Source organism: Dreissena polymorpha, chromosome 14 (genome assembly GCF_020536995.1).
Source record: "Dreissena polymorpha isolate Duluth1 chromosome 14, UMN_Dpol_1.0, whole genome shotgun sequence".
NCBI lineage: Eukaryota > Metazoa > Mollusca > Bivalvia > Myida > Dreissenidae > Dreissena > Dreissena polymorpha.
Window position 1 is genome coordinate 61,339,803 of NC_068368.1, and position 17,189 is coordinate 61,356,991.

Sequence of the window (17,189 nt, forward strand, 5' to 3'; positions counted from 1 at the left end):
ATTGGCATAAACACAATAGCTGTATTTAATTAGATGCATTCCACTTCCTTTCTGTACAAATATTTATGAACAAAGTCCCACATATTTATTTGCATTGTTTTATAAGTAGTCTTAAACAGATTTTGACTTTGGTACGATTGTTGGACATTTTGGATAGTAAAATAATTGAACATACGAAAAAATTAGGAGAAACAAAATTTGGATAAGAAAGACACAAAAGAACAAGAATATGAAAGAAAAAAAAATTAAGTTTGGAAAAATGTTCTTTTTTTTTTGGAATGCTACATCTTTTTACACTGCAATGTGATTGAGAAAACAAAGTGGTGTGATGCATATTGCTACATGTTATTGTAATTTATTCCAAACAGCAATACCAAATATGCCCTCTTGATAAAACAAAAAAACAAAAAAAAATTGGGGGGGGGGGGGCGTGGGAGGATAAGGGTGAGAGGGGGTATAATTCGGGATGAAGTAATTAATTTAATAAGATGTTTAAAAAAAATGTGATGGGGTGAGGGGGGGGGGGGGGTGGGGGCGGACGTTGACCTTTGACAAAGTGACCTGAAAATCAATAGGGGTCATCTGCAAGTCATGATCAATCCTGACCTTGACCTTTAACCTAGTGACCTGAAAATCAATAGGGGTCATCTGCGAGTCATGATCAATCTACACACGAAGTTTCATGATCCTAGGCGAATGCATTCTTGAGTTACCATCCGGAAACCATTTTACTATTTCGAATCACCGTGACCTTGAGCTTTGACCTAGTGACCTCAAATTCAATAGGGGTCATCTGCGAGTCATGATCAATCTACCCATGAAGTTTCATGATCCTAAGCGTATGCGTTCTTGAGTTATCATCCGAAAACCATTTTACTATTTCAGGTCACCGTGACCTTGACCTTTGACCTAGTGACCTCAAAATCAATAGGGGTCATCTGCGAGTCATGATCAATCTACCTATGAAGTTTCATGATCCTAGGCGTATGCGTTCTTGAGTTATCATCCGACAATCACCTGGTGGACGGACCGACCGACCGACCGACATGAGCAAAGCAATATACCCCCTCTTCTTCGAAGGGGGGCATAAATATTTTTCGAAACCTAAACGCTAAGTGTGACGGACGGACAGTGCGATCACTATATGCCGCCCTTCGGGGGCATAAAACGTTGTTCCCGGAAAATTTTTCGCAGGCACAAGCAAATCGTAGTACACGTAAAGGTAAAATATTTATGAATGAAATGTACATGAGCGTCAAGGTGCACGTTTTATAGTTTATTATAGTCTCATCCAATATTTACAATTTTCACAATGCATATATAAAACATAAAGCTAAAGATACAACATTGGCCATTCATGAAAGAAATTATAAGAGACTTATTCAACGCTTATCAATGTACGTTACATGACTATCATGACTATACATGGTAAAAACTACATTACCACCACCGACCCTATCAAGAATGCCATACACTTCCAATATAGTGCCCGTCATTACAAAATGCATTATTGCGCAAACAATTACACATCTTAAAAGATCTTCCAATTACCATGGTCATTCCTTGATTAAGATGAATCGTGGTGATAATATAAATCTCCAATGTAATATCAACTTAAAATCAGTTTTCATAATGTATTAAGTAAAATTGCTAGCCATACGTAAGCTTGAAGGGAAGTAACTCGAACCATATTGCCAACCATTTTTAAGCCCTAAAGAGTTACCTTTCTTCAACTTCATTCAAATGTTTTAGCAAGCAATTTTAGTTCATTGTTATAGTCCCAGTCTATATACAATGTATTGTACAAATGTCTTTCAACATTCATAAAATAGATACATTGCATTCTATATGACCGTTCAACAAAAGACTTATAAGGGACCTTAATGTACATACATGTTATTCATTATTTACACTGATAAAAACATCAGTAAATTGATACAGTCTCACCTATGTTTTTTTAAAATGTATTAAAACTAATACATGTCTATTTTTATGCAATAATAGAAAAGTATATTACATGTTTAGATATAATAGTTTTAAAAACAGATTATAACCTGCACTATACTATACACGTCTTATTAACAGAATAAAATTTGTGTAAGAAATGTTGAGAATGCTGCTACTCTAAATAATATCCAGAATTTAGAAATTCTAAATTTAATAAATACAATACATCTTTGCATGCGGACTCGCAATTGGTGGTTACATATTTTAAAAGTGAAATAGTGGTTGGAATAGCATTCATACTCCAACTGAACATTCAGCATAAGATCTTAATGTGCATACTCACTAACAATACTGGTCTTTTAATGGTACTTCGGTGTAGAAAATATTGACGGTTGCAATCTATGTGGGGTCTGAGTTTTAATATATATATATATATATATATATATATATATATATATATATATATATATATATATATATATATATATATATATATATGATCAAAATGTGTGATTTTGACCTTTGTGTGTGACTTTGACCATGACCCTAGCAACCTGGATCTTATATTTGAAACTCAGCTAGATAATTGAGAACAATTGTGACAGTTATAACAGAATTCCTTGATGCATAGTAAAGGAATTACCAATTAATGAATAATTCCTCAAATTTGTGACCTTTGACCTCAATGTGTGACCTTGACCTTAGCCCCTAGGATTATGGGTGTTGAATCTGAAACAACCCCAGATGATTGGAATAACTATAGAAAGTTGCATGGCTCTGGCTCATGTGTTAATGAAGATAAAGCTCTAAGCTTCTATCAAAAAGCATTTTTTTCAAGATACAAAGGGCCATGACCTTAGCCCCTAGAATTATGGATGTTGAATGTGAAGCACCCCTAGATGATTGAGAACAACTATGGCAAGTTTCATGGCTCTGGCTCATGTGTTAGTGAAGATAAAGCTCTAAGATTATATTAAAAAGCATTTTTTTCAAGATACAAAGTGTACATCATCCTCTTATCCATATAATATACTCATACCAAGTTTCAATGAAATCCGCTAAAGCACTAACAAGATATGGCTCTGGACACAAAAGTGCCGGACGGACGGAAGGACGGACAAACAGCGCCAAAACAATATCCCTCCGCCTATTACTGGGGATAACAAATGCCTACGAAATGTTCACGACTTAAGTAAGGCTAACGGGTGTATACTTTAAATACAATATTTAAATGGTTTACTTTTTTGCAAATAGACCTAGATGGTGAATTATAAAAAACATTTATTAGAAACAAGATGGTAACATTTCAAACAATGTACAAAGCAAAACATACAATTTCATGTTATGGTACAATTCTGCATTAACATGTTATACAATTTAACAACCGACGTTTAAACATGTGTTCAATTTAGGAACTAATCAGAACACAGAGCCCACTACTTACAACTAATAAAGAAAAAAAAATGAAATTAAGCATTCTACTAAAACTGAATTAAGAGTGAAGGTAGGTAACAACAATTTTTCATTTCAGAAACTACAGAAGTGAACTGCCAATAACGATTATACAATGATTTAGTGACAATTGTTTTGCTCTATGGGACATATATATCTGAACTAGTTTTATGCAGGTGAAGTGTACCTGAACAGTTTTAAAAGATAACAGTGAAAATAAGGGACATTCTGCTATATACAACACAGGATTAATTTGTACCTGTATTTAAATTAGTATAAACCTGCATTTTAAACATACTGTTCTTTGAGTAGTACATCATAATGTAGCCTAGATATTAGTATACATGTATAAATTTCATAGATAAACAACACACACACTAGGCCACCATGCCACTTTAAGGATTAGAAGATGCAAGATACAACCTTTTATTTATAGTATGTATATAGTACTAATAAAAGTAAAAAATATCTATGTTCATGTTTAGCTATGGACGGACCACAAACTGATTATAACAAAATATCTAATATTAAGCTTTTTTTTCCTGTGTACATGCTATTATTAAGGAAAACCTTGCACATTGCCTTTAAATAACTTTCTTTACCAGACCTGAAAATTGAAATATTAACACACTGACCAACTAAGCAATTTTTGAAAACAGGTTGAAATTTGCAAGCCACAAAGGGATTCCACAGATCTCCCAATTCCTATGAGTGCTCTACTGCAGCTAACCAGGCAGTAAACGGTTCTTCATACATAAGCTTTATAACCAGTTCATAAAACTTGCAGCACAAACACAATGAATTTTAAAACATCTGATATCTTAAGACCCGTCAGGGCTCTAAAAAGACAAAATTAAGACACACATTAATTTTTTGATTGTACATAGTTGGATTCCAGATGATGCTTTTGTAGAGAGCTGGAGTTGCCATTTCAGGTTCTAGGACCACATCTTTTCAAGTTTCAAGTGTTTAACTCTCTTGTTTTATACTGTAAGGCAAAGTCAGGAAATCATATTGCTCACAGGAAACTTGAATGCATTCATGTCTTTCCTTCCAATAGAATATCCTTGATTTCACAACCATTGATGGACTCTGAAAATATAATTTGACAATTGTTAAGGACTCTCTATTATACCATTACAAATGTTTATATTAATGTATAAAAACAAATTTAGTTGAACATGATTGTTTACAACTGTTTTACAATTGTTTGTTGAAATGTTTTATGACAATTTACAACATTTTACACTATTTTGAGTGTCAGTAATACAGTCCACCAGAACAGTGTATAAAAGAGAGTTGTTTAAAATGTGGCAATCTTATTGAGATAAAATGACTGAATGGATAAATACAAAAAAAAGATAATATAACTTAAACTAATAAGATATTTTAGAGTAAGCGCAATAAACTCAATGTTGGAAGTAGAAATTGTTAATTTTTTGGCAAATAGCCATTGGGAAATATGCTTCCCCTCGTTATAGTTAACATGCATACTCAATTTGAACACCATGTCTTATATCTCTGAAAAAATACAGACATAAACTGCCTAATAGAAATTGGAATGTCCTGATTAAAGCTATACTGTTTTACTATTAATTAAAGCTAATGTTTATGTTAATGTTTATTTAAAGTTAATTAAATACAGTGTCTTTATGTTGCCAAAAATTTGCTCATAATATCATTATAATTATTGTCTTAAACCTAGTAATATCAATTTATTACATACTATTTTATTTTTACTGTGTTTTAATATTGTAGCCGGTATAGCTTAATTGCTTAAGTTTCGTACGGCATTTTTATTTATATCACACAATTTTAGATTATTAATCCTTTAAGTAATGCTGCATAATAGTATCAATCACTCTTATATTTTATCAATTGAATGTACATAAATATGTTTTGTACAACGCCATTGAGTATAATTATATAAATAGGTGTTTAATCAAATTAGCAAGTTTCAAGTTGCAAAGCTAAAACATAGTCCCACACAGATTTAAAGCAGGGCTTTGGGATAACAAATAAAACTCGAAACAGGCAGCAACTGGGTAATCCACAACAGGAACAACTAGGCCGAGAAAAAAATTGTTTTCAAAAGTCGACGGACCCTTTTTGTGTGCGGAGCAGACCCTAAGCATTTTATTGCCGTTTGAAATAAAAAGTACTTGTTTTTTTTTATTTCTTTTTACATTTTATCATATCTCAAAAACATAATTTGGCCAACTTCTTAGTATATGGAAAGAATGTTATATAGGCAATTGGGAGATGTTTGTCTCTGGATATCTTTGTTTCAGTAGGAATAGCTTGTGTATAAAATAAAAATCATTTAAAGCGGGTATATACGATTTTGTCAAATATTTATGAATTTATATAAACTGTGTAAAAAACTTACTATATATATATTTCAATATAAATTAAAATAAAAGTTAAGAAGAACATGTGTCGAAAAATGCGAAATAAGCCAGATATTTAATTGTGAAATTGAAAACGGCTGTACAGCCGAATTCGCCAGCATGTATACCATACATGTACGATGTGCATCTAAACTTACGAGGGTTGTTCCAGAAGTTCGTGGATTATCGCTATAACTTTCATTTGGTAACATAAATGGACAAACAAATAGCATGTTAAGAATATTTCGTCCTTTCCAAATCTACTCTCCAAATATCATGGAAATACATAAAACAATAAAATTATATATCAGAGATTTAAACATGTGCACAATGCGCACACCGACGCACGTGTAACGTTTCTGTTCAACGTCAATGACGTTATGAAGTTAAAAACTGTAAAATCTTTTCCACATAATCACCTCCAACGCGAATGCACTTTATGTGTCGGGAAATCCACTTGTCAAAAGTGTCTCTATACCAGTCAGCGTCAAAAGACAACACGATTCGCTTTGCTGCAACTGTAAGTTCCTGTTTACTTGCAAAGCGAATACCGCGCAACTGTGATTTAACTTCCGGGAAGACGCGGAAGTCCATAGGGGCCAAATCCGGGCTGTAAGGAGGACTTAGGCGCTATAACGTGAAATTTACCGTAAATTCTGTTTATCAACGACATTTAAACCAAATTTAAATTCGCGTAACGCTCATACTGCGCCGCATGTCGTTACTGAGGTCTCTATGGCAACGCGTTTCAAACGCGCTTCATGGAATTCATGCATTTTTAGCTTATATATAAAGTCCGTGATAATTGGTTTGTATAATATGTAAATTTCATTGACTTTTACCAGCAAACTAATACGTTATAGCGAAAATCCACAAACTTCTGGAACACCCCTCGGGTTTAACGGTTTATAAAACGAATGCTTCGGTTATTGTAGGAAAATATATACGTCACTATCGGCTCGGGGCGCTAAATTGTCTTTGCTGCATTTTATGAAATTCGGCTTTAATGTATAATTTTTCTTGCCTATTTTGTGTTATTGTAACATATTTTATCAATATATTACAATTAAACACATATAAAAAATCGTATATACCCGCTTTAAAAAAGGAAATGCCAGCCTACCTACTCTAAATCATATTGAAATATTTGTTTTGCAATATTAGTGGAAACAAACAAATTTTGTACGCACTAGTAAAATTAACATTATTGTGCAGTTTTTAACCACTATTGTCACAATTAATTTAGTCCAAATATTATCAAGATAATGAGTACCGTTTTCAATAATGAGCTATGAAAACAAACACTTAGTTACTACACATGTAATTCTAAAAGGTAAATTGTATACGCACTAGTACAATTAACATTACAATGCAGTTTTTAACCACTATTGTCACAATAAGAAAAGAATTCATGTAGTCCAAATATTTTCAAGATAATTATTACCATTTATGATAAAGTGCTATGAACACAAACACTTAGTGACTATACATGTAATCCTTAAAGGTAAATTGTCAACAAGAGACTCTTTTAGTTTGTAAGGAACATAAAAAAATGCATTTTTGTATCCTGCAACATTGTTTGCAAAATTTAAAACAGTCTGACAGAATTTTGACTCCGACTAAACAAACGCATCTCAATTGTCAAAATCTACAGTAACAGGAAACAGTTTTGATGCAATGTATTTTACAGTTGAATAGTGTTGTTGAAGATGGATCCTTGTTATACCCCGTTATAAATAAAGGCATAATTTGAATAAATGATTATTCAGGGCCCTCAATCTATCAAATCTGCGGCTGAATTTCGGCCGCAGTCACCCACCTGAAAAGTATATTTTTTCCCCTTTTGGGGGGATAAATTCCCCCTGATTAATTTTTTTTATATATTTTAAAGATGTGTATCATGATTATTATATCTCAATTCTATTTCAATTTAATCTTGTTAAACATACTTAATTATGAGAAAAGAAATGAATATAGTGCAAACATGTACAAATGTAATAATTAGAGAGTAGTAAAAAAATCCCCCAAAAATGGAAACGCCGCAAAAATTCCCCCTCATGAGGGTAGCGACCCGCTTCCCCTAAAATGGATTGAGGGCCCTGGATATAAAAACTGGTAGTGGTATCAAATGTTCTTGTCGCCGTGACGTAGTGGATATGGTGTCCACCTAGCGATTATGAGGTCAAGGGTTGGAACCCCTCTGTGGGAGCGTTCTTTAGATCTCCCCCATTGAAACCCAGGAAACAGACTCCGAGAGTGTTTCAAATATTCCTTACTTTTAGGCTTTCTATGCAATCGAGCTTAAATAAATAGGTTTTAAAAAAAAATTGTTGTCAGGCTGACTGACAGTCTTTCATCTACACATTTTTTTTTTCAATTTAAACTGTACAGTTGTTTGCTTGAATTTGTTTTCTGCAATTTGGGCCCAATGAATTTACATGTACATGATACCCCACCAATGTCAACATGATTTAACTTAATTTTGACAATGGTACATGTATGTTAAATCACCTGGTTGTCACTATTGTTTCCAAAATTAATTGTATCGCGGGCATCAATTATTATCATGACCATAACAAAGGGTAAACGCAGATCTAGTACTTAATCTAGAATATAATTTAACCAGTATAAACAAGATTATTTACAATAAAGACTTCATTTGTCAATATCGTGATACATAAAAAACAATATCATAGCGTAAGTTCGACACACTTTCTTATAAACTTTATGTCGGAATGTTATTCGATAAATGATTATGTAAGTATACCTTAATTGTCGTCATCCTTGTGTCCGAAGATTAAAATTACCAAACTCATGATCTGAAAAGTTGTTTACAGTATCCATGGAGGCAGACATCTTGAAAACTTCGCAGTAAATATTCGCCGATTTGCCGTTTTGCAAGACGTTGTTTCATTGGTTAGTTCGATTTAGCTCTTATCAAACTGTTTGGGTCAAACAAAGGATCACAACAGTTACAAATATATCACCGCAGTGATTAATTTATTACCGCAGTGACAAAAATGTCACCGCGGTAACAATTTTGTCACCGCTGTGATATCTATTTTAAGCTGTTGGCGTATCTGTACTTTTGACCCAAAGGGTACGTCATATGAATCAGTTGCTATAGTAATGTTGACTTCGTCATTGACCCTAAATTCTCTTGACCTCTCCTCAGAAGGTAGTGCATTAAGTTAAAGCACACCCTGTTTTGAAAACCACATTTAGTGTTAATATGTTAATATTAAACGGTACACTGTTGCCACTAAATTTTCCAGATCGCTGTCGGATATTACAGGTTTGTGATCGACACTCCCATGTCCACTTCGCTTAAGCTGCTTAACTTTTGACTTGTAGGTTTCATTACTTGATGAAAATTGCTGGTCTTTCAAATTAATGTTATACGTGATTAAGAGATGCTTGGAAATTCCCTACTTCAGGCGGTCCAAAGTTTTTTTTTTTAGTTCCTCGCCGTTTTTCTGACGTACAGATGCATAGAAAAATCGTAACTCAATAACTGGTTGTTAAGTTCCGCTGGATTTTCCACGAGATCACTAAGATCCATGTAATTTGAACGAAGATATTCGTCGTACAAGTTCATCCCATGTTAAACTACACGGTTAGTGTTTTTAGAGTCCTTTTCACGATCCAATGCCTTCAAAACCTCCTCGCTTATCGTTGAAAAACGTCTACTTGCCATTTTGTCGTCTGTTTACAGCGGAAAGGCAAAACTGCGTACTGCGCATGCGCGAATGGGACAGTATAATTTTTGAACATTCCGCACGTGGTTGCTAAGGCAGCGGGATACCATATTTTTTGTACAGTGAATTTTTTCCCGCTGGTGGCACGTGATTGCTATGGCAGCGGGATACAGTATATTTTGGACAGTAAATTTATTCCCGCTGGGTCTGACAGTATTTCTAAGTCACGATGGCCTATGGGAGTTCAGCATTGTAAATAAAAGTGAGGTATAATAAAATGAAAATATAATATACATAAAATAGACATATGACAGCTATGAACGGCTGTACAATTACTACTAAATATTATTCTTAACATGTTTTGAATTGTTTCATGTTGCTAGTTGTTTGGGGCTTATTTTAAACACAATTCAAATAAACCGTAGTATTCATATATATTACACGACATAGGATGTATAAACAACACAACTGTACAAAGTGAACGCATATTGTTAAGGTAAACATTTTAAATAGAGTTTAATAGAGTTTATTTCAACATACATTAGGCTTTAAGCCCTTGAGTACACACATATTACAACAAGGTATATATACATATGGTCAATGATGTACAGAAAAAGTCTTAATACAAACAATTTGTATACACTTTAAAGTTTTTTGTATCTTAATATTAAATAGACAAATAAATGTTAGTACATGGAGAGAAACTATTGATAACATAAGTCAACTCTCAATTTAAAAGCTTTTAAAAACAAAAATAGATAGATTTGTACACTTTTTCCATTATCAGTCTGTAAAAGGTCAATAAACTTGATCATGTTTTTATTCTTCCAATAATATTTATTTACATATTTTTTACGTAAAGACATAAACATTGGACATTCCAGTAAATTTGTCCTGAAGGACGTTACAGTGTTTGCATTTTCTGCTTTGAAACGGTATTTCTTCAGGCTTGTGCCATCTCCCTGCTTCTACTTCAAGTCTGTGGGCAGATACTCTTGAACGATTAACGCAATTCTAAATTTTAAAGTATATACTACATTTAAATATGGTTGGAACTTAAAGCTACTGTAAAGGCTATAACTTCTGCCTCTGGTCGTGCTTTGCATTTCACTTGACCAGGTTTGCAAAAACATATCAGAAATTCTTTGTTTAGCTATTTTATATATTGATATCTCCTACACCTTGAAAAAACCATACTTCACTAAATCAAATCTGTTTAATAATTCTTTGAGAGATTTAACCCAAGATTTTTTTCTGGATATATAGCATGATCATGTAATAACATATCATAAACGATTTTTATGTACTTGACATCATTAGATTGTAATATTTTAAACTAGTACTTTAAAACACAGATGATACGTTTATTTATTAATGGCACACGTCCAAGTTCCCCATAAACAAAATTATTTTGTGTTTGCAACCTCACACCTAACACTTGTTTACAGTATCGTATATGAATTCTTTTTATCTGAACACAATTATTTAACCCCCATTCTTCACAGCCATAGTTTAGAATAGGCTCAATAAGTTTATTAAAAAGCTCAAGTCTATCATGAACTGATATATATGTATATTTAACTAAATCTGCTTTCAGCTTGTATATTGCTTTAAGAGCCTGTCCTGAGAGTGCGTCATATGTTAGTGAAAAAGACCCCCCAGTGGTAAATACTATGCCTAGGTATGTAAAACTATTCACTATTTCTACAATGTTGCCTTTGTAATAAAAATTTAAATTTCGTCTATAAATATGTACATAAAGTACACAAAGACTGATGTAACACATTGCTGTATTACATAAGTATGGTTCCATCCAACTGTACACGGTAATGCACAGGGTAATGAATACATTCAACGTTGACAGTTTGCTCTCCGTGACATCCTTTGATTATTCTAACGTTTTTCTGTACACGGAAATAAGAGACAATATTATGTATTATGTTGTTTATAAACAAATAAACATCACATTTGAATTATATTTAAGTTTGCACTTTTCGGGCGTTAATAACCGATACACAATAATATATTAAATTAAAATCTATTTAGACATAAGTTCACACCTTGTTTTGCAATTTAAATGATAACTATAACACATAATAGGACCTCTGTTTGCATTAACAATTATTTATTATACGACTTTAACTATCTTCGTTTGTCTATGGGACGATAATAAAGTATAATGTAAGAATACGCATCTTACAACATTACTGTTGTTGTAGTCTTTTGTAGCTTTTGTTTCGAATTTTCTTTAATAATAACATAATGTAAATAAATGAAAACAACAGTTTTACCATATATATATGATACTACAATTGTACTTCTTGAAATTTAAATGATAGTCTTTGTATTTGACGCTATTAAACAAATGTTCGGCTACGATATGAAATCCACGAACCGGATTCCGTGACCTTTTTATTGTTGACGACGCTATACAAATACTGTTCCGATTCACTTATTTGACTGACTTGCGTTCTATAGAAACAGGTATAGAACAAAAATTATAGTTAAATGCAACTTTCAATGGCGCTTTCATGCACAATGCACATATTCGATAATCACGTTTAGAATAAAAGGTAAAAAGTTTCAATTTTTATTTACACTAACCATATAAAACGTGAAACCATTTCTTAAATTGTACTTATTGTTTAATCGCCGTAATATACAAGGCACGGCAACCACGGCAAACATATCAATAACATTAATACTATTTAAATGAATTGTTAAACGAATAACTTAGGGAAAACTTTCTACTTACGGAACGTTGGCGGACGCGGTCTCATCTATATTAGTTGAGAAGAATAATGATTAACTTTCATTATTAAATACACAATATAACTGTACCATCTACATGGAAAAGTATTTCGACATTCTTTTAAATAAGTTGAACTTTGGTTGCACTTGTTTCACTGTATTTAGAAAAAAATGAGAATCGGACACTATTTTATTACCTGGTAGTTGGCCTTTGGCACGCTTTTGGGCGTATTGACGAAGCTGTAAGCGTCCGGGCAATGTGATTGCTTAACAAAGCTGTTTATTATTTCGTTTACCTGTTGAGGTCTTTTCTCGACGGAACAAGGGGTGTCAACTGTAAGTTTCATTTGATTAACTACACTGTACGTGCAATCGTCTGAGTTTGTGCCTGTTCTAGCTGCTTCCTTAAAAAAGCACAAGCGGATTGACAGTTGACAGAAATCTATACTGTAATAACGACCCGTCGATTTTAAGATAACTCAACAACGTTCCATCTATGGAAAATGAGTGATCAACGTTCAAGCGTTCTTTTTTCGAAGCAGTGAGACTCTTTATATACTAGTTTCTTAATTGTGTTAGTTATCGGTATAGCTCTTTGCTGTTAATATGGTTAGTGATACAAATGGAATTCTTTTAAGTGGTGCTTAGTAGATAAATACATTCTTACGTTTTCATATGGGATACTGCTGGGGCTGAAATAAACATAAATTGTGCAATTTATGTTTTACTGATTACTAAGATCCTATAAAATCAAATGGGTATGTTTAATATGACTTGCTGAACATAATTTAAAATCTAGAATTTTTACATGCGTGATAAACTGACATGTACTTTCTATCACATTATTTTCAGAATGATAAAATTATTTGAAATGCATTACTGTTGCGAATCGCATCAACTGTTTGTAACAATAAAATGCTGGAAAAAATTAACATTGCTCAAATTTGATAATTAACGTTCTGTCATCTATTTGTCTTATACAACTACGCTTCAATCTATATATGAAAACAATAATACATTTTTATAAATAAATAAACAAAAACACACAATATATATCAAAGCGGCATCAAAGGAACTCGTGATTTTATTTCCGTTGAGCGAAACATCGTGCAGAGCACACCACACAACATCAAATTACGTCTAGTTTAGTACAGAGTTCCAGATAAGGATTTAGTCTAAAGGGTATTTTGCATCCTGATATTATTGTTAAATATTATTTTACTCCTTTTTTCAGCCATTAAGAGTATTGAGAAATATTGAGGGGTATTTTCCATTTCCATAGAAAACTGACATTGTACATGGTGTGTTTAATCTAGAATAAATATTGTTTGTTATTAATAAATGTAAACATAATACAATTTAATTATGATATGAACAGACTTTCTTTAGAATATTCAACTTACATGTGCTGTATCTTTGACATGATTGGGTCTTTCTTGCATATAGCATTCATGTAGTACATAATTGCCATTTCACAACGCATTAAACTAAGATATGGCACTGCTTGTGCAATTGAAAATAAATTCACACTACTGTTGTCACTATCATGTTTGTTTTCTTTTTTACTTTAAAACTGATGTGACAATGAGATGGCTTAAATATTTTAACAACTCGAGCATCATAAGACTGATCTCTATTGACATATTGTAATATGCAGTTACTTCCAGCAGGAGACGCTGTTCGCTTGAAACGTCCCTTTTTCAGACCTATTTTGATTTCAAGGTTCTTTTGATTGACTCTCTTTTGATTCAAAGGTTAACTTACTCTAAACGCTCAACTGGATTATGGGCTAAACCGGTTACGCACTTTAATCGATTAAAAATACGTTCCAAGATTTGTATTGCGTAATGTTACGTACTGGAACAATTTTTAAAGCGTTTTTGTTATTTTTTCAATGCGTAAATACGCAGAGACGCATCTTATCTGGATTTCTGCAGTTAAGTATGACTTTCACACATCAAAATATGAGCGAATCATATTTGAAATTATTGTGAACCTGCAAACGATGGTCCAGGCTGTTTAACAACGCTGTAGAGAGGGTCTTCTTCAATGGTGTCCAGTTCAATAGCATATCGTGGAATTGGATTGGAACTAGGTACGATAAAAGGCAGCACTTATAGTTAAACGAGGATTAAATATATAACATAGTTAGTTAGCCAATTTTGTTTACTCTTCACGATACTTCTTATTTAAAAGTTCGAGAAACAAATACATCCGTAAAATATAATGGATTATCAGTTTTAGAATAAATAATTAGACATGTCACTGTTTATTTTAACAGACCATCTAGAATTAAGGTGCATTTTGCTAAATTGTACAAAGTGTTTAATTGACAAAATATTTACGGCAAGGCTTAACACGACAAACATATGAATACCATTCATAGTATATAAATGAATAGTTATATGAATAACTAAATGACAGCTCTCTACTTACGGATTCTTTGCGGATGCGCTCTCATCTTTATTTATAAAGAGAAATAAAACGCATTGAATAAATGGAAATTCCTGCCAATGTACGCTTATATTTGATCATCCAATACATATTAGTGTTATTGAACAAACACTTTAACCATACCTTTAACATGTAAAAGGAGTTAATTCTACGTGTAAATAAGCTGCACTTTTGTTGGAATTGTGTTGCTGTATTTATAAAAAGATAATTAAGCGAATTAAAAAATGTTGTATTACCCGGAAGTTGACCTTGTGCACGTATTGGCTTATTCACAAAGCTGGAAGCGTCCGCGTTTTTTGTTTGCTTTGCAACGCTGTAATTTATTTCTTCTGGCTGTTTAGTTCTATCGCCCACGGGGCAAGGGTTGAATACTAGTACTATCCTTTTATTTACCACGCTGTACGTGCTATCGTCTGAGCAATGTGCTTGTGCATGCCGATTCCTGAATAAAAGCACACGCGATTTGCAAGTACATGTAAACTATATACTGTAATAACAACCCGTCGATTTATAACGCCGAAATCAGTATATCTATGGAATTTGTGTTTTACGATTAAGAACAATCAACATTCAAGCGAGTGTTTCGATTCAGTGACCAGTGACCCCCGGAGTCCTGGAGTAAAAAACTATTAGACCGCTCGGCCATCCTGCCAAGTATGAATAAGAGAAGTAGTTTATACTTCATATAAGCAATCTTCGTAGTTTCACAAAATTAAACGACAACAACAGAAATCTCCAAATTATTCAATCGTTTCGCGTTGCAGCGCTTTATAATTTTAAGGTTTTTAAATTATCACAAGATGCATATAACGTCTATATTAGACCATGGTAAATGTTCAGTATTACTGTTTCCTCACAAATATAATAACTAAAACGAAAATTTGCGAATCTGAAAAAACTTTTTTCAATTTGTCAATTTACCAAAACGTGAAAAGATCCATTTAAAAAAGTGAAATATCTGTGGTACATTGTTCTTTTACTTTTCGACGGAAACTGACTTAGAATTAAAAGGGTAATTACTTAAATAAAAAATTCTTTCATTCGTTAGTTGATCAAAGGATGTCTCACCACAAAGCATTGCCTGCTTATATCAACTAATTTAAAAAGGAAAAAAGATGACGATGAACACATGTATGCCACGTGCAGATTCTCAACTCTTCATGGAAGCAACTCTAGACAAAAATACATATGATTTGCATCCATACACAACTTTTGGTGAGTAGAGCATAAGCAAGTAAAGGTGTGACTGTTATATACCAAATATTAAAAAATGTGTCAGAAGATGACTTGTTTATAGACTAAAATTAACAATATCGGGGGGATAAACTCTGCCTCATGCTTGACATGGATATTTTGTAAATTGAAAATAGTAGCCAACTTTGTTTTTGGTATTTTGCTTTTGTGAAACAACAATGTAAGCTTGAACAAAACCTAAGCTGTTCTTGAGTGTGTAACATTTGGAATGCTTATTCAATGTTAATCGATGCATGTAGAGTTACTTTGGGTTATCACACTGCGTTTGCATTGAATATTTGAGGGCTATTTCGCGTCGCGTAACCGGGCAAAATCCCAAATAAGTTTTATGTGGCTACGCAAGGTTCTTTTCAGTTAATTTAATATGTTTTGGCTATCGCTTTTAACAATTAAACGCTTATATTTTGAACACCACAGATAAATAGAATATTTGCATTTATAAACATTTATTCAACACGTCGGGTAAATTAAAGCACACAATGACACTAACATAGTATTCTCTATTAGTGAACAGCTCTGCGCTGTAACGTCTTACTCGAAATATAGGTCTGTCGCGGAAATGTAACCACTTGCGCTAATGTATTTGTGATTCAAAAGTAACGAACCAAAACGCAAAATATGTTTTGTTGACAAAACAAAACGATAATTCTAAAATAATATATTTAATAACACAAACTAACTTACCGTCAGTACCACTGTTATTGCTTCTTTCTCGATCGGATGCAATCCTGTATGTTTAAACGGCTGTGTTAACTAAACGAAGCGTATTTTAAGTTTGATAAAAGAAATATCATTCTGAACGTATACCATATTTATAATCAGTTATATGAACCACAATCATGAAAACAAAGATAAAAACGACTAACAAATCAGAGTCCTTGCCAGTCGATCCTGAAATGCAAAAATAAGTAAATTAATCCAAATTACCACTATTTCGACAACTTCTGCTTCAGTTACACCTACTTACATTGCTACTACTACTACCACTATTTCTCCTTTTTACGGCTCGTTATACTAGTAAAACTACTACTACTTAATGACATTAAATATTATATGCAAGTTTCCAATTAACTACAAACAGATGTAGAACATAAGTTACTTTAAAGGCTACTGTTCACAGATGAAATTCGTATTTTTAAACAAATCCATACCCAAAAAGATTGCGTTTACAATAAATCGGTCAAATGGGATTTCAAAGTTAATGTACCCAAAACGAGAGTAAAATACGCAGTATTTTTGTTAT

The 17,189-nt window shown here is 32.9% G+C and overlaps 1 long non-coding RNA gene across 1 annotated transcript; it reads right to left on the bottom strand.

The window, feature by feature from the left end:
• Nucleotides 1-4,258: 4,258 nt before the first annotated feature.
• LOC127858878 (uncharacterized) lies at nt 4,259-8,744 on the bottom strand. Its single transcript, XR_008039147.1, has 2 exons — nt 8,557-8,744; nt 4,259-4,491 (listed from the first exon to the last, which is right to left on the bottom strand). It is a non-coding gene; the product is annotated as an uncharacterized LOC127858878 (long non-coding RNA).
• Between the last annotated feature and the right edge of the window lie 8,445 nt (nt 8,745-17,189).